This window comes from Thermobia domestica, chromosome 9 (genome assembly GCF_964235325.1).
Source record: "Thermobia domestica chromosome 9, izTheDome1.hap1.1, whole genome shotgun sequence".
NCBI lineage: Eukaryota > Metazoa > Arthropoda > Insecta > Zygentoma > Lepismatidae > Thermobia > Thermobia domestica.
The window spans coordinates 169,240,422-169,267,823 of NC_137462.1; positions in this window are offsets into that span (position 1 = coordinate 169,240,422).

Here is a 27,402-nt window from a genome sequence, read left to right on the forward strand (position 1 = left end):
TTACATTTTTTCAAAAGTAACTGTAACGGTAACGCGTTACAAATTTTTAGGTAACGTACATAGTTTGCGTTACTTTTTTCGCGTTACATTTCGGACGAGTAGCTACAATATATGTATATTTTTTCGGAAACAAATGTTTCTTTCCTGTAAGTGAATTTCTCAGAATGAAACAATCGAGCATGAACTACGTATGTCAGTGACCGACAGTCACAGACACACAGAGAAACAGGTAAGTTCGTAGTGCCACTTGCTGTTTTTGGAAGATGAGCACAGCCTTAGGGAAATCACTTGTACTGATTGCAAGAACCTGGATGATTTTGTCGTAGATTTTGACAGCTCCAAATCAATACATTCAATGAGTGAACTAGGAGTGCAGTGATACCGGTAATCTATTTTACTTTGATTGGTGTTGCTTTTATAAAGATGGAGAACGAAAATATTTTACCGTCCGAACATTTGAAAGAATACTTTTTTTCTTAAGAGCTGAGAATGATAGTGGAAAGAATTTAAAAGTAAAGTGTCTGAAGTGCCCCGGCAGAAAATGTTTATCAACAACTAGAGTGGCATAATTAACGATTTACAGTAAGGTGTTGATATGAATAAACTGTATTCTGATGAACAGGCCTACTTTATTACTAGAAAATAATTTGCTTATGGTATGTAATATTCGAGTTCTTTCAGATCAGTTTGCTTATCCTAAAGTCCCGTTGATTATAGAGTAGTGTAATGTTTCTCTATACTCTTTGTTTTTAATTCTACATAACAACATTGTTATTATTATATAATTAGCTTAATAGAATAATAATAAGCAACCATTTTTTCTAACGTTAGGGATGAGCACGAGTCAAGCTAAAACTCGACTCGAATTCAAGTCGAGTTTCGAGTCAAGTCAAGGTAAAATCTTCGAGTCGAGTTCCGAGCCGATTCAGATTTTCGCGTCGAGTTTCGAGTCCAGTCGAGTTTGATAAATGGCTCGTTTCTTTTAAGTCGTCTTGAAATCATGGCCTGATTACACTGGAAAACGAAAGCCATGAGAAATGTAAGCTAAACAGTAATATGGAATACTTTTAGTGTTGCTCACGAGAGGGGACACTGCTCGCATCTCGTCTCGTCTCGATAGCGAAACCACAAGAGATTTTTCATAACAAGCTCAGCTCGGCTCGGTTCAACTGAGAAGATGGCTCGTGCCGGCTCACTTGGGGTGAACCAACGGCTCGAGCTGTCTTGGTGGAGATGAGGCATTTTCTCGGTTCGGCTCAACTGAGCCGAGGGCTCTAGCCGAGTCGGTTGGGTGAGCTGTTGGCTCAGCTCACTTCTCGGTTCGGGTCGATAGTAAATGAGCTGTGAGCCGAGCTGCTCGAGTCGCTGACAATTCTAAACCCGGGCCGAGCAGTTTTGAAGATATTTGGCCAGTGCCCTCTAACTTTTAACAGTGTTTGGCTCCAGCCCGAATACTCAACCTAGACCCTCAACCCAAACTCAGAAGCTCGTGAACCATGTCCTTGACTCCTAGACTTCACGACTACTGAGATTGGCAATCAACTAGTTTTTTAGTATTCAAATACAATCCGCGTATCTTTCTTTTTATATACAGTTGTTATAATAATAATAATAATAATAATAATAATAATAATAATAATAATAATAATAATAATAATAATAATAATAATAATAATAATAATAATAAAGTTGTAGTAGTAGTAGTAGTGTCATTGATAATAATTATACTGTCTATGTAATATACTTGAAGAATGTACTCGAAACTACACAGCGGATTTAGCTCGAGTCGACTCGAGTCGAATTGGAGGAAATTTTTCGAGTTGAGTTCTCGGGTCGAGCTCAAAGATGTTTGTTTCTAGTCGAATCGAGTGTCAAAGAAAACTCGCTCGTGTCCATCCTTACGAGTAACGCAGTATGGCATTTTATCAATGTTACATTATATAAAAATGTTCATAGGCCTATATCAAGTATAAATTTGTTCTTGCATTTACATAAAGCGATTCAGAACGTGCGATAATAATAATAATAATAATACTAATAATAATAATAATAATAACAATAGCGGTAGTAATAGTAGTACGGAAAATTGAAGTCATAATCTTTTTCACATTTTTAAAATTTCGGACCTAAAAGTAACGCGTTAGTAACGCGTTACTTTCGAAGTAAAGTAACAGTTACTTTTTGGGGGCAAGTAACGCGTTACTAACGCGTTACATTTTAAGAGAAAGTAAAGTAACTTGTAACGCGTTACATTTTTACAAGTAACTTACCCAACACTGCTTATTTGACATTAGAGTAAAATTCTTCCCCAATTTTTTTATTCCCCCCAATTTTTTTCTCGATGACACAACTTGCGCCATTCATCCCTCCTGTGGGCGGCCCTTCTCTCTTAAACCGAACCAACCTTTCCTTTCATACGGCTACTTGCGCGGTACTTCATTCATAGGGTATCGAAGCAGGGGGTACGGGGGTTCACCCCGGAAATTTTTTGAAAATTAGCTTCTCAAAATCGTGTTTTAATGCTATTCCGACAGTAAAATTGCTAGTTCGAAAGTAGAGTAAAATCCCCCCCAAAATTTTTCTCAATGGCGCAGCTTGCGCCATACATCCCCCCTGTGGGCGGCCCTGCTAAACGGTGAGATTTTTTTCGGGCATTTTTCTCAAATTTTACTCACAAGGGAACATCCTATATTGATAGTAGCATTGCGCAATGAAACAATGCGCAATCGATAGAGGAGTGAAGAAAAGTGAGAAATCCAAAGGTTTACGGGCAGACACCCAGAAACACAGGAAATACAGAAGAAAGAAGACTCTAGAATCATGTGAAAATAGCAATACAAAAGATACACTTACACAGAAAGAACTTCAAAATGATTAAAGTAATCAAAATGACATTTAGAGAACAGTATAGTAAACAAACATTGTACCCACAGACATGCTCAATAACACATGTAATGCAGTATTGCCAACTGAGCACAAAATGAAGTTTTGTTAAATGGCACGGAACACAAATTATAACATCTAGCAAATCTAATTATGAATAGAACCATACGTGTGAAGTCGCGATGTACAGTGTTGCCAACGTTTGAAGATAGGCCTATATGAGTTCTTTCTGTGTCAGTGTATCTTTTGCATTGCTATCTTAACATGATTCTAGATCCTTCTTTCCCCTGTATCTGCTGTGTTTTTGGGTGTTGGCCCGTAAAACTTTGGATTTCTCACTTTTTTTTTCACTCATTTGTCGACTACGCATTGTTTGATTGAGCAATGCTACTATCAATATAAGATGTTCCCTTGTCAGCCGATTTTTGTTCATACTTCATTAATAACCCTGCAATATGACGCAAGTCATTTCTCATGAAAAAAAAAATCCACAACGGTTAGTCTACTCTTGCGATGAGTTTTTTGTCGGGCAATTTTCTCTGAAAAGTGCTCGGTTGATTTTGTTCATATTTCATAAATAAATATTTCTTCTAATAATCCTGCCTACAATGTAGCATAAGTCATTTCTCATGCTATGCAAAAAATCCCCAAGTGGTGAGGGTGAGTACAATTCCTTTGCATTATACAATCCTAAGAGAGGTGATCAGAAATTAAGGTTACAAAGCTTGTAGTGAAGCATGTATATATTATTTCATACAACCAATACAGCCAATAGATAGTACATATATTAGGTTATTTTTTGACAGTCTCAATATCGGTTGAACTACTTGATGCATCGAGAGATGACTTTGAAGATTCGCTCCTGGTAAAAACCCTGACTTCGCGTATTCAGCCACGTTGTCAAATTTTCCGGTATTCCAGAATATCGTGCACAATGTGACGAACGTTTGCGAACGACATTCCTATTTCTGCCATCAGAGCAGTCACGTGATTCTTCTGTTGTCCTGAATCAGCTTCTCCACGCGAGCTGTGTTCAAATCTTTTGATGCCTCGTCGGTGACGTTTTTTCCTACCAGCCGTAAACTTTCGGCATCATTCTGCGACATACTGACGAGACATTACAGTCTCTCTGTAAACCTCTACCAGCTGCCAGTGAATTTCAGCCGCAGTTACATGTTTCGCTTACAGAAATCGTATAACTGAGCGAACTTCGTGAAACCAGTTTTCCAAACGAATCCCATTGGTATTTACGTGCAACCAGTACTTTGGGTGGCGGGTGGCTGAAACTAGGGCTGTTCCGATAATCGGGTAATCGATAACAATTCGATAAAATTTCAAAATCGTTTTGTCTACAAAGAACTTTAATTTTATCGAATTATCGAACTTTCGAGGCTCGAATTGTTCCAGATACTCGAAGTGTTCGACACTCTCGAAATGTTCGAGACACTCGAAGTGTTCGAGTCTCTCAAAATGTTCGAGACTCGAAATGTTCGAGACACTCTCAGTGTTCGAGACTCTCAATGTGTTCGAGACACTCGACATGTTCGACGAGTTTGAGACACTGGCTGCGTGAGTCTCGTATTGTTTGAAAGCAGGAAATGCTAAAAGATCTCAGTATGATTGCAATTTATCGAGTCGTTTGAATATTTCGATAAGTACGGGATTATCGGAGTGTTTGGAAGTAATAATACAATCGAGGTTATCATGGGTTTACACAATATGTAGTACATACATGCAGGGTGTTCATTTTAAATGTTACCTCCTTTGAAATGAAGTGAAAGAAGAGTTTCTTCCCACACGTCTTTAAGACCAATGTTTATGTACGGACAAGGCTTAAGTAGTATGTCAGGGAAGAGTGAGAGAGGAAGACAAAAGAAAAAGAAAACGTGAATCATTCGAACGGGATTTGAATCCAAGACACTATTAGTGTACAAACTTACACTTTACCGACAGCTCCAACAACAGGGCAGGCAGAAAAAGGAAAATTTTACATTTGGTTTTCGAGAATATAAAATAAAGATTTGGATTGAGACAGGTTCTGATATAGGTAGAGGTAAGGAAGTTCGATAAGTCTGAAGACTTATCGAACTTCGGTTTCGAAAATTTATTATCCGGCACTCAGAACCCTTCGAGTGTTTGAGATTGTCAAAATCGTGTCTAATATCTAAAATTCAAGTATCATTGAAACAAACTTTGCGAATTCTGGGTGCGAAGCTCCCTATAGATCGCGCTGTCTGTTTGTATGTGACGTCCGATGATAACTTTTGAACAAATTGTAAAACTTTGATGGAACTTACTTCAAAATGTTTCTCTTTCTTTCATCATACACTTATTGTTTTTGGCTGCCTTGCGACAAGGGGGACTTCCTTGAATCCGAGTATTTGTTCTTTCCTTGAGCGTATTCGTGATGTTACGACTATTATTAATATTACTGTTTTCTCACTATTAATACTACCCAGGGTTTGAAAAAACCCGGGTGCTTTAAAAAAAACAACTTACCTTTACCCGTATGTTTTTTTTTCGGGTTTAATCGGGGGTTTTCGAAATATTTCAATGTCTTTGGGGTAAAAGTGTTAAAATGTGATTTATATTTCAAGACTGTCATTTTCACAATTTGCAACAATTTTCTATTCACTGCTGTTTTGAAAAGAATGGCCGCCATTTTGAAATTTTATATTGGATCGGCGAGAAAATCTATACAGCAAATTTAGAATGCCTTTTGTTTCTACCCTCAAAATTTCAACTTAAAACAAATGTAGGTCGAGTCATCCCAGGAGTCCCTCCTCAGTGACATTCGCCAAATATGAATATCAAATATATTAATTTAAAACAAAGATATATTTCATGTTTTATAAAATAAATGTTTCAAAATGTCTTATATGAAACAATTACCTTCCAGCATAAAACAAATGGTTTTATTGTTGAAGTTCACTTCCGATACTTTGTGCGTTCAATTACGGGAATTTCCCGAGCACTTTTGGATTGATATGGAATAAGATTAGGAAAAGCTGTGAAATTGCTTAAGATATATAGACTTTTAAGGATAGGAAATAAGGGAGATACGGAGTGGTGATTATCTCACACCGTGCAACACTGAACTTAGCTACTGTGGAAAATCATTTACTATCAGGAAGTAAGGGAGATTCTATGGAGTGGTGATCCTTTCACATTGTACAACATTGAACTTAGTGACTGTAGATTAGAAAATCATTTCAAACTAAATTAGAAAATATCTTTCGCGTTTTAGTTTTTCAATGTTTTGTAATTTTTTCATCATCAATGACATTTGTGTGGACTGGAAGACCTAGCCATATTTCATACTAATTTTTACATTTCTCAGATGTTCTCAAATTTTATTATTGCATTTTGTTTTACAGTATTTTCTAAAATATGAAATTGCATATGTTACTTCAAATACGCTATAAGCATAATCCATACATTAATTTGTTCTATAATTATCTCAAGCCAAAATGAGTTTTTTTAAAACTCATTCAATGCATTCAGAACTTTATAAAGGTCTTAGAAAAGACTTTATTATATATTGAATGATGTTGTACACCTTAATGTGAAAGCATCTAATTCGCCCAAGGAATATCCAAAATCCGGTAAAAATCACTTTCAATGTCATCACCTTAGTTGTACCAATAATATACTAATAAAAAGTTCAAAAACCCAGGTGGGTTCAACCCGAAAAAACCTAGTGGTATTTTTCGGGTGGGCTGGACCTACTTGGACAAACCCTGCTACTGCAGAGGTTGTTCAGCCTACGTTTGGCCGATTCCATTCCTTCCCCCTCCCGGGCAGAATGGACTCACCCGACCTGGCTCGTGGAGTCCTGCAGTGTTGTGCAGTGGCTTTCTGGGAACGGAGTTGTTTTTCCGCGCGGACGACAATAACGCACAAAACAGGACAATTGTTGTGAGTGTTAGGTTAAATTTGTTTCCAAGTGTGTGGATTTCCGCTCTGTGACCAAAATGCCGCCCAAACTAAGCCGGTTTTGGGAAGGCTATGTTGCAGCTCTTTATGACACCCACTTTAGTGTTTCTGTCATTAGAAAACAGTGCAAGAAGAATGGTTGCAACATCAGTTTAAGTGGAATAAAAATGTTATTAAAAAGTACAAGGGCAACGAAGCTCCACCATTTGGATCACCAACGAAGTTGCCTAGGAAGCGGGAATGTACCAAGGCCACCTCCACCATGCAGAGGAAACTTCGCAAAATGGCAATGCAAGAAAATCCGCCAACACAAACGTGTATGGATAATCGTCTTGACGTGTCTTTGGGGACTGTGAGCCGGACGTTACACCATCAACTCAAGCTGGAAAAAGTCATGAAAGCTCGCGGCCATCTTCTCACGGATGCCCTCCAAAAGGAACGAAAGTGTAACGCCCGCAAGCTGTACGAACGGCAAAAAAAAAACGTGGATGTACGTCGTAACGCTCGATGAAGCATGGATTTACCTTTCCGACTGCGGCAAACCGAGAGCCATCATGTACCGAGAGAAAGGTGCCAAGAACTTCAGAAGGTAGGTTCGTGACACAAAGAATCCTTCCCAAATGGGTTCATAGTCGATACTGGCTACTGTTACCGAGATAAACTGAAGATTCGTAGGGTGGCGAAGAACTGCAAAATAAATTCGCAGTATTTTCAGGAGCAAATCATACGGCCGATCTACGAGCATGAGATTCCAACAATGTACGGAAATGACGCCAATCTGGTGCGCATTCACATGGACAAGGCCTCACCACATACCTCACGATCGTCCTTCGCATTATGCAGAGAGATGGAGGAGGCAAGTGGCATACAGGTGATACCTTTCAATGAGGTACCTGTTAAATCTCCAGATGCAAGTCCTATGGACTATTGTGGATTTGGATTGCTGAAGCGGGTTTAGGAAAACGGCGTGTGACAACTGTGAAAGGACTTTGGAAAGCTGTGCAAAGGGAGTGGGACAAGATTCCCCTCCTAGTTCTTCAGAGAAGCCTACTACAGTGGAAATTACGCTGTCGGTCTATTGTTAGAAACCAAGGGGAACACATCGAGCACTTACGGACCTGGCGCCATGGATTCTTCTAAATTTTTAGGTAAGTCGAAATTGGCCAAATGTAGACTGAACAATCTCTGTACCACTATAATCTTTAACTGCCATTTTTGCATCTAGCGTTTAATACGTTTCAGTAGCCTTTTTTTTTTTTTTTTTTTTTTTTTTTTTTTTTTTTTTTTTTTTTAGACTCATGGTATTATGCAGGTTATTATGTGAAGCAGGGATATTTTACACGAAATTATTGATATGTTTTAGAATAGTTTAAATATTTGCTGCATGTGTGTGAAAAATAAACTAGACCCGCCCTTCCAACAGTGTTCTCACTTTCTTTTTTACCAGCATTTTGTTGTCTTCCATTTTCTTCTCTGCTGCCATTTTGAAATGCCTATGATCACATACTGCATTAATACGTAACGATTAGAAATCGGAACTTGAGACCGCCTTTCTATAATTAGCGAGCTTTTCTATGGCCAAAATTTCGGTCTTGTCGCCATCTTGAAATACCTATGACCACGCACCGCAGTAATTGGACCCCTCCCCCCCGATAAAAAGGTTCGCAGGAAAACCCTCAATTTTGCCGTTTCCGAACATTCCTCTTGGTACCGTTCGGAGCACGCCCCCATGAAGTTATAACCCTAAGTAGGTGACTAAGATCAGTAATGGTGCAAAGAATCACTCGATTCGGTTCACTAGTTTAGAATATTAGGGGGATTATACTTCGTCACTTTCCCGTTGTCTCCATTTTATTTTGGCCACCATCTTGAAATGGTGCGATGACAACTTTTACCCAGTATTTCTTTCAAAAAAAAAAAAGTGTTCCTGAGGGCATACTTACAGTTAGTATTTGGAGGGGCGCATATTATTTTCACATGGTACTAATCTATTATTATATTATAGAAATTTTAATTTGGTCTCCTCCGGGGGGGGGGCTCCAAGGTTCCGGGGGACATTGCCCCCCAAAAAAACATGTCTAGAAGAAACACCGCTTTTACCGTGGCGGTTCTGTTGTCTGTGGCACTAACTTACAATGTTACAGTGTGTGCAAAAGCGCTTCTCTTTATCTGGTGCCCTTTGGATGGCACAGACACACACGTCACGGCGCAAGACCTTACATCAGCACGTCCCTTCTTATAGGGCGGGCTAAAAAGGACAGAAAAGAATGTGTCAGAGCGGATGGCTCGACGGCTGTAAGATTTGAATCTGAACTACCCAATTTCTTGGAAAGCCATGTTAACATCTAGCATCCACTCCCTCATGAGGCAACATTGATAAATTCTAAACCTTGTAAATTACTGGTAAAATATCAAGCATTAATAAATACGTTTTTCTTCATACCTGACATAGAATATTATTAATATCCGCAACGTAGATATCCGCGTCGCAATTAAGATTTCATGCCGACCTTCCTAGCAAAGGGGGTTAGCTTGCTTCGATAATACCTGACATTTCGATAATACTCGAAATTTCGATAATACCCGAAACTTCGATAATACTCGAAATTTCGATAATTTCAAATACTCGAACGGTTTCGAGTAACCGATGACAACTCGATAAATTTTCACTCTCGAAATTCGAAAGGTGCTCAGCCTTATCAGACACCCCTAGCTGAAACTGCACAGTCGCCAATTCCATGTATTAAAACTACCGCACACTCATTCCTTTATAACAGACGAAATTCCAGAAATATCGGTCTTGTAACCTTAGTTTTTTATCCTCCCTCGTATTTGCTTTAAGGATATACAATATGAAGATAGATTTTTATTTATAATCTCAATAAATTAATTGCTCCTCAAGTCAGCTTGAAATTGCAGCTCTACTTCTGCTCTCTTTTTAGAACGTGTTGGTACTAAAAGCTACTATTCAGAATCTCAGGTAAAGCTGAAAAATAACAACAGAAATACATTGTTCTCATGTTTCTGCATTATTTCGAAGGAAGCAGCAAGAATTGCGAACTATGCCTGGATGCAAACAGTCAAAATAAAAATTGAGGTTCTGTAATTAAATCTCAATGTCTTTCCTTGAGCCTATTCTGAAATTCGATATCAGTCATGACTGTTTCAAATGGAACACAAATACAGAAATAGGGGTAGTAAGCTTCTACAAGAGTCACCAATCACGTTTAATGGAGTCAAGTATCAGAGCAGAAGGAGTTGTATTCACATTTCCCTTCGAGTTTTCTTCCCCAAGTAAATTGGATACTGTTACAACAATTCCTCTATTGCTAGAGAAGTGAGACAATGAAATGGTATCTTGTAGTTCCCTTTCCCATTAAAAAAAAAAGTATAATGATACTGTCGACCTTTTCTAACCCACTTCTCTCTTATTGACTTTTTTTCAGCTATCAACTTTGAAATATGTTATCATACAAATTTCATACTTGAAATCTGTTCTGGCTTACATATAATTGTACTTATACAATGAAAAAATGTTTAAACACAGAGATATTCTGAGAATCTATTGTAAAAAAAAGGTCATGTTAATTCTATACAATGACTCTATGTTACCAGAGTTATCTTGAATTTTGAGACAAACTTTACGGTACTTCAACTCCGTCACACTTTTGCGTAAAATGTTAAAATGACAATCGTTAAATCAACTACTTGATATGATGAGAAGTCATTTTAGTAACACACCATTAGTGTTGTTTTATATACAGTTGCCGAACAACTCCTTTTTCGAAAAAAATATTACGAGCTACAAGTATCATTACAGGAGTAGAACCATACCTGTGAAGTCGTTCTAATGCTCCGCTATTGTACATTTACACCGTCGCATTACAGGATATTCGGAAAAAGGGTAATAAGCGTTCTGGTCTGCATCATATGATGTTAAAATTAAAATGTAAGAAAACTTTTTTCGAATCGTTATTAGAATATAGTCGAATTGAGGATATACGTGAAAATTAAAGTTTTGTGCTGAATAATTTAGATTAAATATGCAGCTCTAAATTAACCAAAGCCTCGGATCGACATGTACATTGCAAAGTCCAACTGTATTGTAACAATATTTTGCCTCTGATACCGTATGCAGTTAAGAAGATATATATAGGTGAGAAACAATATTTTACGATTTCAAGTTATGAGTATATCGAATGTCTAATGTTATCTTCTGGAAACAGCTCGATGGAATCTAATGTTAAGTAATGTTGATGGAATATGAATTATTTTAATGTAATGAAAAGTATTCGACGATAATGAGTGTATAATGAAAATTAATGGTAATAATACTTGAAATGTTTTAATGTAAAATATAATTTAGAAAAAGCTGTTCAAAAGTTAGAAAGAATTCGATTAAAATAAAGTAATTCTATGTTATTTTGTCTGAACCTATACTGCGTGATCAGTATGATAAATCATGTGGCTTTATGCATAGATTAACTATCTATTCGCCAATTATCAGAGGTTATATCAAATGTTGTAATCCTGTACTATACTGTTGGAGTTTCTCATCAGCACATCCAACCACCAAATTTCTTTTACAAGGAACACGTACCTGTGTGTGTGACAAGGTGCATTTCATCGTGATGTACAGTGTTGTCAATGTTTGAAGATAGGCCTATATGAATTCCTATATGAATATCGGATGTAGAAGAGAACATACAGTACACGATTCTAACTGTTAAAACCAATATATGAGACCACAAACAATAATATAATCACTGAAGCACAAAAATAAGGGACCAAGCACGGTGTCGAAGCAGGTTTGCCCAAGTGGAAAATCAGAATAGTATCAAACACAACACGCAAAACTGAAATGATGCATGCTCTTGGATTGACAATTGATTTGCAGGCTCACGTTTCTGATGCACGTAATATTGTATCACCTCACACATTATTGGTAGTCAATTTTTCAGTGTTGCTGTTGATAAAGCGCTCCGCAGTGTGTTGGTAATGTATGTACTCTTCTACATCCGAAATTCATGTAGGAATTCATATAGGCCTATCTTCAAATGTTGGCAACACGGTACATCATGACTTCACAAGTATGGTTCTAATCATAATTAGATTTTCTACATGCTATAATTTGTGTTTCGTGCCATTTAACAAAACCTCATTTTGTGCTCAGTTGGCAACACTGCATTACATATTATGTTATTGAGCATGTCTGTGGGTACAATGTTTGCTTACTATACTGTTGTGTAAGTACCATTTTGATTATTTTAATTATTTTGAAGTTCTTTCTGTGTCAGTGTATCTTTTGCATTGCTATCTTCACATGATTCTAGTTTCTTCTTTCCTCTGTATCTCCTGTGTTTCTGGGTGTCGGCTCGTAAAACTTTGAATTTCTCACTTTTCTTCACTCCTCTATCGATTGCGCATTGTTTGATTGGGCAATGCTACTATCAATATAAGATGTTCCCTTGTGAGTCGTGTTTGAGAAAACCGTCCGAAAACAAAAATAACTTCCAAAAGTAACCTACCATTTGTGGATTTTCTCAGGGTAAAAAAGTAATGCCATATTTTCAAGTTATTAAGGAATCATTTATTTATGAAATGCCCCTGTCAACATCAGTGAAATATTTTAATAACAAACAGCAATGTCGTCGGCATTCCCCGTGGACAAGTTAAATAAATAAACAAATAACGAATAGCAATGTCTTGGACGTTGTCCATCTCAATATGACTGAAATAGATAAATACCGAATACCTTTGGCGTCGCCCCTGTCAATTGATAAACCAGCTGCATGTCCCCTTTTTGCCTAAACTTGGGCTCAAATATCATCTGAACTGTCACCAATCAACTTAACAATTCCAAAACTATGAATTCGACATTAATATCTGTTATTCTGAATATGTTATTTTCCATGTCCCCCAAATCTTCCGTAACGATGGAGGCTAAAGTTGAACTTAAACGGTGTTTGGAATGTTGCTATTCATCTCAGTGACTTCGAAAATTATGTATTTGACATTAATGTCGGTCTTTTGGACATTTTAATAATCACGTCCTCTCAACGCCTTATGATGGTGGGAGCTAGAGTTGAACTTGAACGACATCTGGAGTGTTACTATAAATCTGAGCGACCCAGAAAACCGTGATTTTCACACTAATATCCGGCGTCCCGTTCTTTTTTTTTTTTTTTTTTCATACATCTTGGCTTCAGCCCGTAATTCCCGCCCGTGCCGTGACGAAATGCGAGAAAAGGGCTCCGTAGGTGATTAGACCAGGTGAAGAACTATCATTGTAAAAAAAAAAAAAAAAAAAAAAAAAAAAAAAAAAAAAAAAAGGGTAGTTCTAGGTCACTCCATTCGATGTGAAAAGCTGATGACAGAGAGACAGATACAGATACATTATTTTATTATTAGACTTCCAAATTATGCTGTGTATAAGGAAGGAGCAAATGTATGGCTAGAGGAAGTGAATATCCTTGGACGGAAAAAAGTGAAAAAGATGTAAGTTTCAGAAAGAAATGTGTCGTTGGACAATCGTAAACGATTTATTAAGGCCCTGGTATGGAACGTGGTGCTTTACGGATCAGAGACGTGGACACTGAGAAAAGCTAAAATATCCAAGCTGGAAGCATTAGAAATATGGTCTTGGCGCAGAATGCTGTGCATATCATGGACCGAAAGGAAAAGGAATGAAAACGTACTAAAGGAAGCTAATGAAGGACGACGGATAGTGAAGATAATAGAAAAAAGAAGAAACAACATACTTGGCCATCTTATTCGGCACTCCGATTGGGTCACCGTGTTGATAGAGGGAAAGGCAGAAGGAAAACAGAAAGAGGAAGACCACAATAGAATATCTAGATGCAGTTGCGAAGAAGAGACCTTATCAAAGTACAAAAGAGCTCTCCCAAGGGAGAGAAAAGTTTTAAAATTTCCATGTTGTCAACCAACCTATGGTTCAGGTGAACTAAAACAAGAAGAATTGATGAGCTCTTATAGATCGGCTTTGACCGTTTGTTCTTCCATCTTTCAGTAGGTATCAGAGCAAAAACGGTAAGAGATATTGAGATGTGTTTTTTCCAATCGATTCAGCGTATCAAGAATAGGTTTCATCTCCTACGGTTACTCCCTATTCAAATCGGAAGTAGTTCAAATTAGTAATTTCCGGTTTCAACGTTTATCGCCATAGAATGAAAACGGTAACAGATAGCGAAAAGAGCTCTTTTTAAAAATAATGATTCGATCTCGATCATTCTACCAAAATCGGAAGTGGTTCAAATTTAATATTACTTCCGGTTTCAGTACTGATTTCTACATAGCAAAAACTATAAGATATATCGAGATCCTGTTTTCTGCAATCGATTCAGCGTCCCAAGAATAGGTTCCGTCTTCCAACATTAACTCTCTATTAAAACCGGAAATAGTTTAAATTACTAATTTCCGGTTTCAATGTTTATTGCCAAAGAACGAAAACGTTACACGTACACCCCGCAGCCCCGTAGCATTTATGATGAAAAACAGGCAACAAAACTACTTACTAATGACATGGTGACGTAACACAGAAACTAGAAAATTTATTCGTAGATATTTTACAGTATTTCAACTTACTAACCCGGTAGATAGCTTTTGGCATTATTTTCTGTTAATGAGTTATTTTACATTTTCAGCCCAATAAAGTCACATTTTAATACTGGTTCTTTTTCAACATTTCTACATCATGTATACTCTGACAAATTAAGTTCGAAATTCTGAACAGCAACGAGACGATGAAAAAGCTTTGATGCAGCTATTATAAACAGAACTCAGTTATTCTAAAATAAACAATTAGCTTAGATTCCTTCGCTCAGAATGCGCGAAGTTCTTGTTTGAAAAGGTAGCTACTTGGCGATGTGCAATCGAAGCAAGTGTGTAGATCCCTTATGGCAGGTTTTCCCAACCAATTTAGCTCAAATGAGTGTATCGCGAATGTACACCACATAAAGGAGTTTCTTTATTGTGGCATATTTTCTCAATTAATATTGAAACCGGAAGTGGTAATAAATTTTATACCATATCCGGTTTTAGTAAAGAGATTAGAGTAAAGATGTAACATATCCTAGGAACCCATAATTGATTACAGAAAGCCGCTTCTCGCTATCTATTACTGTGTTTAAATATAGCTATTAACGTTAAAACCAGAAGTAGTTGATTTCTCCCACTTTCGATTTGAATAGAGGGTTAACAGAGAAGATAGTACCTATTCTTAGAAAGCAAAATCGGTTAATAAAATGCCTCTCGCTATCTGTTAAGATATATCTTCTATATAGATCAATATTTAAACCGGAAGTGGTAGTGGATTTATATCATTTTCGGTTTTAGTTGGCAGTCAACGTTGGAGGTGAATTGTATTCTTCGAATATTTAATAGATTGTTATATTCTACAGTGATCAACATTAACACCGGAAATGGTTAGTTTCTACTAGTTCCGGTGATGGTTCACCTTTATCTTCGAACACGATTCCTAACTTTTTTTATCTTCTTCATTTTGGCCAAAATTTATGGTGTTGCATCTAGTAGTTCTTGAGATGTGTTTCTCCCGAACGAACATACGGAGAGAGCACGCACATTTGTAAATAGGCTACAAATCTACTCTGAATTCCATTAGAAATACGTATACCATATATTACACATTCCGATTTAAGTTTTTTTTTTCTTGTCTCCAAGACACTTTATTTTATTTTATTTTATTTTATTTTTTATTACTGAGTTGAATGAAATAATCCCTGGGAGGTCCGTGTAAGTTGGTAAACAAGTGGCTATTTGCGTGTGTTCATCCAAATTTGGTACAACAACGTGCGTCACGATATTACAACGGATTCCATTTCTTGAAGGTCATGAAACATTCAGTTTGTAATCTCGTCTACTTTGCTAGCAACAACAAAATTTAATCTTCTTGTCTTTTTCGGCCAATTTAGAAAGACATTTTGTGCATCAAATATTCTGTTTATGTTACCCATAACTAGATTGTCTAAACTACTAAAACTGTGATATTAGAAAGTTATTTTTTTATTATTTATTCTGCGGTGAAATAAATCATTCATTAGTTAATCTAGTCCAAACTTTAAAACAAGGGAAAAAAATTGGAGGGCAGAAATTACTTTAATCTAAACAAAATGAAGGTAATTGGTCAATAACATTGATTTAACTCTTCGAGAAGCACTTTGATGTTGATTCGTTGTTTTTAGGACGTTAATAAAAAAAATAATATGATCGGAATTAAAATGTTGCAATTTCAGAGTTCTTCCCGCTAACAAAACTTGCCAATTTTACTAGTATTATTATTATATTTTTAGAAGAAATTTTGGCTATTGACCTGAAAACATTTGGTCCTTTATCGCTCTGAAGAAGAAACCTATTTGGTTTCTTTACAAAAATGAAACATATTTTCCCTTGAGTTTTAGTGATGTTGTTAAACCTTCCAAGACATTATCCATTTTATTTTATCTCATGGAAAAAAAAGACGTGTTCTGACATATACAATAGTGCGTTGGTTGAAAATATTTTTATAAGTTTTCCTCAATACAGTAAAAAATATCCCGAGTTTTTAAGTTTATTACTTCGGTTTACTTTGTATTGGTTGTTATAGTGAATTCCACTGCCATCTTTTTGTATTGTTAAATACCCAATGAATAAAATCCATAAACCCGTTTCGGTATTTCATGTATTAATATTATAGGTTCACTCTACTCCCAATGAACTTTCATACTTTTCTCCTTCATTTCATATTTTGATTTCTTCAAACATGGATTACTTTCTTTCTATATGCTTTAAAGCGTAAATAAACTCAACTCACAGTATTTGTCACTTCACTCCACGGAAAATGAAACAATTCAATTAATCCATTGTTACAAGTAGCTTTATACTGAAGTGTAATATTCAAACTGACTGCTTTGCCTATTTGTTTCAAATTACTTTTGAGAGTTTTGTTTTAATACAAGGAGTAGTGTGACGTGTACACCACGTAAGGGAGTTTGGTTTATATGGCATGCTATTTTCTCAAGTAATATTGAAACCGAAAGTAGTGTTAGTTTTCTACAACTTCCGGTTTTATTATGGGGTTACGAGTGAAAATGATATATTTTCTTGAGATGCTTCTAATAAAGTGATTGTTGCTATATATTACCGTTTTCGTTCTATGACGATCAACGTAAGCAGTGGCATCTATTTAAGTTTCTCATGCGCTTGCAGCAGTTTGCTTCTCACGCTTATTGCAAGGCCGGTTTCCAAGATGGCGTCCCAACAGGAAAAGGTTCCTTCCATCAACCAACCTTTCCTCTGGCCACCCCATTCTTCGGATTTAACACCATGAGATTTCTTTCTTCAGGGGTCTGTTAAAGACAGAGCTCCTGTGTCCGTTACGGAACTTCGGGATTGGATAACACTTGCATTGCAGACCATTACCGCGAACATTCTACAATTTGATTAAAGTCTGAAACCAATTTGATTAAAATGGGAGTGTGTGTAGCGTGACCAAGGATGCACATATTGAAGGCTTGTGATTAATACAAAAGAAACTTAGGCAGTTGCCGCTTTTTACGGTGTTAGTTTTGTATTTTTTTTTTTAATTCACGCCATTGTTTTATTAATACACTGTATACAAAATTCCTGTCTGAGTAATCATTTTGGATATATCGATATTTTATTCTGTACTTTTGGGTCAATAGGGGAGGGAAAACGTCCTCTACTTCCTTCCCCATGGATCCGTGTTTGTTAAAAGAAAATCCTTAAAAAGCTTTGCTGTTATGCATTTTTTGATATCGGCAGATAGGTGTCTAATGCTCATTAATATAGATACCTAATCATAGTTCACAGTTTATATACCTGTCATCATGGGCGCCAGAAGGCGGGCAGGGTGAGGCCCGCCCCCCTGGCTCACGAAAACCACTCAAATTTCTTAAAATTCTCTTAATACAAATAAAAAATACCAAACGTAATATACCAACCAAGGAGATACCCGTCCTAAAAAATTTTCTTCGGGCGACCATGCCTGTCATTGATATGCTGCTCAGAACTTTTATTAATTATAAATCATTTTCTTTTATTGTCAGTGAGTAAGATATCATCATCACTATACATTATAACATGTTCTGAAATATTCTGTTGGATTAATTTTAATCAACATAAGATGTCTATACAGTAGTTCACCATATACAATGAACAAGCAGTATTGAATAAGTAGGAAATTCATATGCGAATCACATATACAGCAAAACCACCCCACATTTCCCTGTACCTTACATAATATATATGTCTCTTGGATACTTCCCGACCATATCATGGGTAGTTGCAACCCTTATAATAAAGAAATAAGGGAGAAGAAGAGATATGTACTAATCTAACGTTAAGAACTTACCAAGTTACATTATATGAAGGGGCGTTTCCAGAAATAACATTACGAAGAGGGTAGAAGATTTGTGTTTATAACTGCAGGAAGAAAATAAGAAAAAGAAAATCAGTCTTGTGGCCCTTCTTTCCTCCTACACTGTCGTCGAGAAACGTCTTTTCCAAAATGTTACTCAGTTCAAGAACTAAAACTCGTAGAGGACTCTCTTTGCGTGCGATACTCATTCGTTATATGTCCTGACACTGGTGTTTTGTGTAGGGCAATGTTTTGTTCCCACACTGCTCTAGACTCACTTGCATGTTCTTTCTTTCTTCAGTCATCTATCATTCTATCCTCTTCCTTCACTCTTTCCTCTCAAAATGTCCTGTTCCCACCCTTTTCTTCAATATAAATGTCCCCAACTTTCACAAATCCTCCCTTTCAGAGTATCCTAATCTCTAGAAGCAACTCTCTAACATACGTGTCCCCCCCCCCCCCCCAAAAGACACGCTGAAAGCTATTCAAAGGATATTATTATCTATTGGATTGTGAACCATTCCTCCCGCATGTATTTATAGTACCAGAATTTAAGTCAGGGTGTGCACCGAACCAAGAGACCATAAAGTATTGCAGCGTGTGTTACCGCTTGACATAAATATGTTATTTCTAAAAGGATAGCTTGTGCTATAGCAATCGGGTTCTGGTAGCCACTTTTGCCACCCCTCCTTATACATATATATCATGGCTTACATGAATGTATTTTAACAGGACTTTTACCTTATTTTTTTATGTATATGGCCTCATGTATGATGCATAAGTGAACCAAATGTCTAAAGGGTGGGGTGAGATAACATAAGCTATAAAATGTAGACAAATTGTCAACGTAGAATAGTATACTAAAATACGTTTACTTAGTATATTATGTTAAATTATTGTTGAGAAAGTAGACCTAAGTTCTGGACTTTTAAGCAGAAATAGTACTTTCTAAGTTCCCTTTAAGATATGTCTATCAACATGTCACATGTACAACTGTGGCCACTTTCACTTAAGTTGATATTCTTTATTGGAATGCAATACCCTAACTATACTATGCAATCGCAGTAGCATCGTTGGTAGAGCATCTACCTAGCAATCAGAAGTCCCAGGCTTGAATCCTGATGGAAATACAGTTCATCATTCCACTTTATCCCTGAGTAAGGAGTTTACTCACCTTTTGTCAAATGGAACCTGGGGAAATTTGATGTTAATGACTACATCTCCTTCCTCTCCACATTCTCAATCCATGGAAGCTGAAGTATTGCTTTCAAATTTCTATCTTATGAAACCGTATAGGAGCTCCCTTTTGGCTATATGGTTAGCGTACGGGTTTTTGGAGTGGGAGACCCGGGTTCGATTACCGATGCAACTCATGTGGTTCGGATTCCACGTTAAGTTGTAGGTCCACGTCTCATATAGCCTTGGTATTGAAAAGAACTTCCAATCAACCGATGAAACATCGAAGGCTACACACTACATATGGTTGTGAAACGTTCCAACTTTGTTCTACTATATATACAGTGTCCCACTTTGGTCTTTTTTGTCCCATCTTTATACTCGTGATATTTCGAATAAATCACTGATACGAAATATCCGGTTCTGAAAATGATTTTTTTTTTAAATCACTCTTGCACACATTCAATTGAAAGGGATTTCATTTTTAATGAATATGCTACACAAGCTTAAAAAGTTAGAAAGAAGGGGCGAGATCTTTTCGAAATTTGGGAAAAGACAAACCTGATTTGAATTGTGATATTTGTACTGCTAGTTTCAATGTTGAATGTTGAAGCTGAATCGAGTTTTACGCTCACAAAAAGATTTGTGAGTCAGTGAAAGTAATAGATTTAAGGTCCATAGCTCAAAAACTAAGGAACCTACCGTGGTCAGGTCAAGACTTCACTTAGAAACTAATATGTGCTCTAACCAAATATCCAGGTTTCAGAATCCTGCAGTACTTCCGCAGTAATTGTTGTAGAAGTAGTTGGTGAGTACTTCAGATTATATGCCCATAGCCAAACTCCCTCTATAAAAATTGTTGCAGAAGTACCGCACGATTTCCAAATATGGATTTGGATAGGGCACATACTAGTTTCTAAGTGGTCTTAACCCGACTACGGTAGGTCCCATAATTTTGAAGCTATGACCTTTAAAGTTCAATTTTCATGTTTTTGACAGCCTATAACTCTGAAAGGGAGCATTTGTGCACCCAGGTCGGTCTATCGAGGTGCTGTAAACGGCATAATAATTTACACATCCATTGCAAATCATACAAGTAATTAGATATGATACTTACCTAAGCATGTTTTTGAAATAAAGCCTTTCGAAAAAATTCAAATTTTCAAGCCCTTCGTTGCTATTCGTTAAAAAGAAGTCATACCATGACCATAGTATCCAACGCTAAGTTACGTCCGGTGCGTATTTTCTTGTCCAGCTCTGTTGTGTTGTATGTGTAATAGAGGCTTACAAACTTTGAATGTTTGTGATGATATTGTAACATCCTTAATTTGCAACATTGAATAATAAATGTGGTATTTTACGTTTTCGTTTAACATGTTGATTTGAAATAATTAATAATCTGACATAGTGCCATTTGAAAAATATAACTTTATACTGGGATGGCAACACTGTTCACAGGGTAGTGTTGTTTAATACGTAACACGATGTCCCCCTCCTTATAGTTGCTTCATTTAAAGTTTCGCTTGTCTCCCTCTTCTGATTCCGCCGTTATCACGGATATATGCAGACACCTGAAACTATACAAACTTTTGTAGCTTGTACACTCCCTTGACGAATTTCTGCATACGTCACTACTTATGACAAGTAATGATTGCGACGTTCGAAGTACGGAAAGGTGTAATTGACGGTTAGTGTTGCTCACGAGACGAAAAGTTCATCTTCAAAATCGAGACAAGTCAACAAACGTAATTCTCATCTCATTTTCAAGACGAGACGAAAAATTTCTCTTTCTTCATTAGCAACACTGCTCACGTGGGCAACACTGGCTCACCCAAGTCAGCTCTCAAACACTGGTTTAGTGTTAGATGCAGTGGCGGATCCAGGAGGCGATCGGGGCAATCGCCCTCCCCCCACAGAACAAGAGACTTTCTTATTTTATATATATATATATATATATATATATATATATATATATATATATATATATATATATATATATAAGTAAAACCCATCGCAGAGTTTGGAACTCTTAAAAGTAGCTCTAAATAGTAGTATTACAACTTTACAACTCACCGCCGCTCCCTAGAAGTCCGTCCTGGATCTGCCCCTGGTTAGATGATTCACTGTTGAAAAGCTATACATAAAATGATTATACGAACATAATGAAGAGTATTTATCAACGTTTAAAGATACGCAAGTCATTACACAAGATAGTTCTATAATAAGTATGGTTTAAATCAGTGGTCGCCAAACTTATGAAGCTTCTGAGCTACCGTACCGTTTTTAAATCCTACTGTGAACTATCAACCAAAAGAACTACCAACGTTTTTTAACAAAAAATCTTACATTTGTTTATTGGCTATAAACTTACATTTCTGGTAAATATGAAATCACACTATCCAAGTTAGCAAATGTCTGATATAGGGTAATTTGGGGTAATATGGGCAGTAAAAGAGAAATGTTAAAATTTCTCATAGATATTAAAATATAATTTGACAACAAATATTACAACAATGTAGACTGACACCTTGTCTTTACTCTCATACAGTATGCTTTCAAAAATATGTGAATGGTTGTCGAGAAAATTAAAAATACTAACCTTACTGCAATTGCCCATATTTAACAAAATGTATGTGTAATATGGACAGGTATTATGAATAAAATGAGCAGGTGCCTTTCATTGGTACTTAAATTATCCATGAGGAACTAATAGCAAAATATAATAACGGATGAAATGGTAGTAAATATTGAGCAAATTTACGCCGTACAATAACACTACAAAATACATAAAAACATTAAAAAGAAAATACACAATGTGCATTGTAATATTCTTAGCTACTTGAAAACCAGAATGTTAGACACCGAAACCAAATGTGATAAATTTAAATGTATATGATATTATAAAAATAAAATATAGTTTTTGCTCATATGTTTCAGTTTATTTCCAACGTAAGCGTCACTTGCTATTGCATTAAGGTTAGACGGAGGCCGAACGCGGAACCCGTTGACTGCCTTTTGTCATATTTACCGATTTTCACCACGTTTGTGATAAAAATGGCAAAACCCAAGTTTAGTTATATGTGACCATTGTGATCAGGGATTTAAATACCTGCCACAAATTTTTGTCAGTTGGTTGTAGCCAATTATTTGAAGTCAGACAGAGACGTACTTTGGAGTAAAATTTAATTTTTGCGCTCACAATAGTTTCCAAAATATTCTGTTTCAAGATTAAAAAAAAGTGAGTATAATACAAAAAAGTTTCATTGTTTATCTGATAATTGTTCAGTTCATATTTATTATAACTGGTCATTTTGTACAAAATGAATATGCCCATATTATACGTATGATAATGTTTAGTAATTTGCAACACTGCAGTTAGAATGTAATCGAGCAGCTCCATACTTCGCTGTGTAGTAATAATGCAATGTCTACAGATTACCTTAAATGAGCTGACTTTTTTATGTTCAAAAGATTATAGTGCATGAATTCCTTATATCCATGATACTGAAATTTACAAACACCAAAATGTGGAAATCAAATAACGACAATTACTCACCTTTGCTTTACAAAATAACAGGACAACAGTCGTCCACATTTGTATCCAATTTTAACTGGTGTACAGAATGCTATCAACTAACAAATTCAGTTTTAGATTAATGCTGAAAACCTTAGTTTTGCTCTTATTATCGTACTGTTAATATTACCCAAAACTACCCTACACACGAAAAATATAACGTGCACAACTCCACGCGAATACAATTAACTGTGCAATGAGGCTGACAATGGCAGTTGCGCTGGACGAACAAGCAGTTGTGGCCGTCAGCTTCCCGTGTCGTTAACGTCATCGCAGTGGAGGAATCAGGATTTAGGCAAATAGAGCGTTAACGCGATCTACCGAAAATGTTCCCGCGAGCTACTACTAGCTCGCAATCGACAGTTTAGCAATCACTGATTTAAATGTTGGTATGTCATACTTGTCTTGATGCATAAGGATTCTGATAACTTCTACATTAAATTAGTTAAAAAGAAATCAGAGCATAAACTGTGTACATATATTTACAAAACGAAATTAGAAAAATTCAAGACGAGACTAATAAATGTTTACCGACAATCGAGACTAGACGAGAACACCTATTTATCGTCTTGTCTCGTCTCGTCGGCAACATTACAGTTCTGACAGCTTTATTCGCAAAATAACATTTTGTTTTCCCACGTATAGCAGTCTTTTCGTTAACAATAAAAGTTGGTGTTCTGGATACAATCAATGATGTCTAAATTAACTGCAGTCACCACCAGCTGCTGGACGCCAAATCTTTTTCAAAAACATACACACACACACATAAGAATACTATTGTCATGTCATTGGAAAATCATAAAAGGAAGTTAGGAACCATCTATAATAAAAAAGAACCCAACAATGAGACCACCGAATTGTACTACGTACAGACTATTCCGTTTCTTTATTGTGGAATTGAACAGAGATTTTTTGACTGCCATAATCTTATTGGAACATAATATCTTATGTGTCTGCCATGTCAGAAGAAGCACAAGTTGGCCAAAATTGATGCAATGGAGCGTATCTTCTTCGTTGGCAAGCAAAAACGTAACCATTTCAATTGAAAGAATTCAAGGACATCATCCCAGGAGGGAGAGATCTCCTCTCGGAATCATCATCTTTCCTTTGGCAACCAACCAAACGAAAACAAAATAAATATTCCTCCGCTGAATCGGCAGCCAAAGAAAACGAAACACCAATGAAAAGATTTTTTTTTTTTGTCAACATTAACGATTTTCGTAAATTACTGTCGAATTTTATTTTTAATATATATATGCTACATTTTTTTTTAACTTTAGAAAGCCATATATTCTGAAGGGATACTGTAAATTTTCCTGTAACAATGTATTGATGTATATGGAATACCATCGACTTCTGATGATATTTTATATTTGTTTAGATTTCAGCACCGAGGCTATGGGCTGTGACAAATCAACTTACATACATACAGCTTAACATGGGATCAAATCCGGGTCTCCTGCGCTGAAAGCTCGTACGCAAGTCCAAAATATTCTATTATTTTAATATGGAAGCACGAACTTTCTTATGAGGTAATCAGCCATCACTCTGTCCAGTTATCTCATGCAAGTGTTTCTAAAGCATCGTGTAAAACAGTGATTCTAAACTGCAGAGTGCAAGCTACTTGGCAGATATAAACTACAGTAATAATAAATATTACGAACGTTGTAATAAAGAGGTTTCAAGTTATACACCGTACAAACACGAAGTAACTATTGAGTAAGAGCTGCAGTTTCATTACGAGCAAAGCAGATATAATAATAATAATAATAATAATAATAATAATAATAATAATAATAATAATAATAATAATAATAATAATAATAATTATTATTATTATTATTATTATTATTATTATTATTATTATTATTATTATTATTATTATTATTATTATTATTATTATTATTATTATTATTATTATTATTATTATTATTATAAATGAAAAGGACTTTAAATATGCTGGATTTATTAAGGTAAACATGGTTGGGAACCACTGAAATAGACACATCGCAATTTCTACTTATAGTAGATAAAGGTCAATATAGTTGCGACTCTGCTGATTCATAATAGTTGACTATCGCACATAATCTTAAAGAATTCTCAAAGATTTTTGATTTGTTTTAATCTATATATGCTTGTAGTGATAATCTATATATATTAATAGCGGTTCTGTGAACAAAAAAAGATCCAAATTGAATGACTATGTTGATGACTTCTCTTGAACCACTCGACCGATCTCGATCAAACTTTTGACGTAGATGCAATTCTTGCCTGGGAATGTTTTCAGCTATCACTTTGACGGTAGAACTTCAATTTAGGGGAGGAGGAGGAAGGGGAAATTATAAAAAATAAATAAAACTTAATAATTCTTGAATCAAACCACCGATCTCTATCAAAGTTTCAGCAAAGGGAAGATTCGGGCCTGGGATGTTTCTTATCATTTCACTTTGACGGAGCAAGGTAGGGGAGGGAGAGGAGAGTGGCTATATTCGTGAGCTAATAACACTTGAACCACCCGATCTATCTCAATCAAATCTTCAACATAGATGAAGTTCGAACCTGGGAAGTTTTTATTTCATTTTGATGGTAGAACTTAGGGGAGGGTAGGAGGGTAAATATATGAAAATGAATAAAACTTAAGAGCCTGCCTTACTAAAAATAATACGAAATTTACCATTTTTCTTTTGCTTGTTTATTCATCAGTGAAAGGAGATAATGAAATGCAAGTCACCACAATCATAGATAATGCTATTCTACAACAGAAAATATGAACCTGAAGAATGTTCAGTGTTGCCATCCATAGAAATAACAGTGTTGCCAGAAAAACAATTTCCCTAAAATCTAAGTTAAGACAGCGAGTAGAGGAATGAACTCAACTGCATTTGATTACGTATCATGTTGTTTTGGTTTCTTGTGAACTACTTTTTAATTAACATTATTTAGTTTTAATAACTGTATATTAAAACTATTTTGTTTATTACAAACTAAATACAACTATTTTTTAAAAAGTAGTTCACAGGAAACCAAAACAATATGATACGTAACCAAATGCAGTTGAGTTCGTTCCTCTACTCGCTGCCTTAACTTAGATTTTTTGGAAATTGTTTTTTCTGGCAACACTGTAATTTCTATGGATGGCAACACTGAACATTCTTCAGGTTCATATTTTCTGTTGTAGAATAGCATTATCTATAATTGTGGTGACTTGCATTTCATTATCTCCTTTTACTGATGAATAAACAAGCAAAAAAAATGGTAAATTTTGTATTATTTTTAGTAAGGCAGGCTCTTAATAACTCGAATCACCTGACCGATTTCGATCAAACTTTTAGCATAGATAAGGTTCGGACCTGTGATATTTCCATTATTTTACTTTGACGGCACAATGTAGGGGAGAGGAAGCGGGGACATATATGTAAAAAAAAAAAAAAATTTAAAAAAGTGACTGTCTTTGTGACTTCATCGCGTTTAAACCACCGAACCGATCTTAATCAAATTATCAACATAGATGAGGTTCGGATCTGGGGTGGTTTTTTATCATACCCCTTTGACGGTAGAGCTTAGGGTAGGAGGAGGGGAAGGGAGAGATATACATAAAAATAAATAAAACTTAATAACTCTTGAACTACCTGGCCGATCTCGATCAAATTTTCAACATAGATGATGTTCGAGTTTGGAAAGTTTTTTAAAAAATATTTTTACTTTGACGGTAGAACCTAGGGGAGAGGAGGGGAAGGGTAGATTAATATATAATATAAATATTCAAACATTCAGACAACAATAGTGTCCTGCGCTTGCGCAGGACGTGCGTGTTTGCTAGTTACCTTTAATACACCATATAAAAACAGCGTGAAAGAGAAAAGAAAGAAATATAAGGTATGTAATAATGCTAAAATACATCGAAGTCTCTACCTGCAGGTGAAGACCATGTACTTGCAAATATAGACGTTATGTAGTTTTTTTTTTTTTTTTTTTTTTTTACTTAGCAGAAGTTATTATTTTTAATAGAATAATACCTTATTCTGAATATTTAATGCGCTTTTCTCCATTATTCTGAAATTCTAATTACATTATTTAGTTTAATGCATTAATCTGTTTAATTTACTTAGGGGAAGTGACGCTAGCACAAGTTCCATGCACTCTACGACTCTATTTTAAAATTTCCTGGAATTTTAAAAGATATTGCTATTTCGATTTTTAAAAACAATTATCTTTGATATAACAAATAATAATAAGACTATTTATGGCTTTGGATTAATTGTTTTAACAAAAGAGACACTGACCAAAGCTTAAAACTTTACTTTATTTTAAATTATAATTTGTAACTGTTTCGGATATCTAGCATATCCTTCTTCAGACACGATCGAAATTAATGAAAATACAGACATATATATAAATGTTGTTATAACAGAGTTTAAATTCTTTAACCGTCATATAT